Raw genomic sequence first — 2,385 nt, forward strand, 5'->3', positions numbered from 1 at the left:
GTAAATATGTACTTTGGTTAGTCCTGATATATTGGATTATTTGTGTGTGTGTGTGTGTGTGTGTGTGTGTGTGTGTGTAAATGCAACAGACCCCCCTCCCCATTTTTTTTTTTTTAACTGTAGTCTCTGAAATCATCCATTTAGGCCTAGCCTCAATGAATAGAATTTCCTCAGGATCTTTTTAAACAATACCAAAATACTGATGCCATTCATTTTCTTATAAGAGTCTTTTTTAAAAAAGATTTTATACAAGCAAGAGTGGCAGGCAGAGGGAGAAGCAGGCTCCACACTAAGGAGCTCAATGAGGGACTTCAACTCATGACCTAAGCCAAAGGCAGACACTTAACAAACTAAGATACACAGGTATCCCTTCTTAATAAGGTTCTGATTTGATAATTTCTGATGTGGGAATTACTTTTCAGGTCATTGTAATAGGTGCCAGCGTTTTGAATTAAGCCAGTAGACTAAGAGCTTATTGTGAGCAGGGGCTTTTTTGTTTATCCAGGTGGGCACCAAAACATAGACCACAAGCTATAACAACAAATTTATTTTATTATATATAAAGACTTTTTATGTTTTGAGAAAAAAAATTGTTGGCAATGAGCTTTTTGAAGAAGCTAACCAATCTGTGATGAGTTTCATCTTTGGCACTATTTGGACTTCAGTTGTGAAAAACTACATACAGAGAAGTCACTTTGGTTTCTGATGATATTAGAAACAGCTAGAACTTGAAGTGTGTGAAATATTTTGATTTTTTTCATAGACATTATAGATTATTCACTCTTATCAGCCCCCAAATTTTGGAAAGAATCATAAGTGGTCTTTGAAATAAAAATATTAATAGTTAAAATGTATAGTATGCTACATAATCAACTAATCACTGTTCAAATTGTCTATTTAAATTCTTGCCCGAACCATAAAAATTAGGCAATTTTACTAAAAAACAAACAAACAAACAAAAAAAAACAAAACAAAAACAAAAACTAAAGTCTAGATACATGCTGTTATTTTCCTAAGCTTACATAATGACAAGTGATAGAACTAAAATTCAAAACAGGATTAGTGGGAACGCTTAACAGTAGTAATTGCCTAGTGTACTTGCTAATAAATTTATAAAACCTCCTCTAATAAAAAAGTTAGTCCTGTTCTCCTGCAAGTCTCTGTACTGTGATATATTTGGAAACATAGAAAAAATTTGGTGCAGAAGAACAGGTGTTGTCAGTTTACAACCCCTAAAGGCCTGTCTTTTTCTGGGTCCTGGGAAACACCCTCTTGAAAAGTAATCATTAAAGAAGGTGATGCCCTTATCTCCCAGGATTTGTAGGAGGGCAAAAGCCTAACTTTGGCAGGTGACTTGCTCCAGTTTTAAAAGTAACTCCTGTCACAGAGAAATGACAAAGCTTACTTTTTCTTGGTGCAAAGCCAACTGGCAAACAGAAATGTCCTACAACCTCCCTACACAGCTCTTAAAAAATTTTCTACCCTTTTTTTCAAAGTAAAAACCTTGAATAACATTTATTTTGTCTATTTAAATTTGTCCAGCCCAATTTTTCCCTTAACATAGTTTTCATTTCAGCTAACTTAAATATATATATGTATATATGTGTACATATATGTACATACATACACACACACAAACACATATACTGTTTGCCTTGAATAAGAATAATAGAAACAACAAAAATTTTTCTGTAGTGCTTGTTTCTTCTAGTGGCCTTTCATTACTTTGTCTGTATTCCAGCAAAATCACATAAGACATTGCCTGAATTGTGACTAATAATGATTACCAAAATAAAAATGTGTTTTAACAATTGAGTTTTGATTCATGAAATCAAATTTATTTTCATCACACTAGACTAGGAATTAGGAGCCTAAGATTATGTTTTGGCCTTGACAATACTTTTTGTTTGTTTGTTTTGAGAGAGAGAGAGGAAGAACGAGAGGGAGAATGAGAGGGAGAAGCAGATGCCCTGCTGAACAAAGATAAACAAAAATGAGGGACTTGATCCCAGGACCCTGAGATCATGACCCAAGCCTGAGATCATGACCTGAGCAGATGCTGAACCAACTGAGCCTCCAGAGCTCCCCTTGACAATACTTGTTAAATGTCAGTACATCTCATTACCTTAGTAAGTCGGGATATTTGTAGAAATTTTACACTTATTTTAGAGGTGGAGTCTAGAAGTGATTTCATTTATCAAATGTGTGTGATTATATGGCTTAAAGAAAGAATTAGGTGCAAAAAAGTACAGATTAAAAAAACAATCTACTAAAACATGAGGATCTCACATTCAGTCATTTTTACTTTCTTCCATTAGATCTTCCTTCCTAATAAAATTGAGGCCAGAAATTTGCTTTTATAACAATAGCATTGTGTTGCTTCTC

This window comes from Mustela nivalis, assembly GCF_964662115.1.
Source record: "Mustela nivalis genome assembly, chromosome: 15".
Taxonomy (NCBI): domain Eukaryota; kingdom Metazoa; phylum Chordata; class Mammalia; order Carnivora; family Mustelidae; genus Mustela; species Mustela nivalis.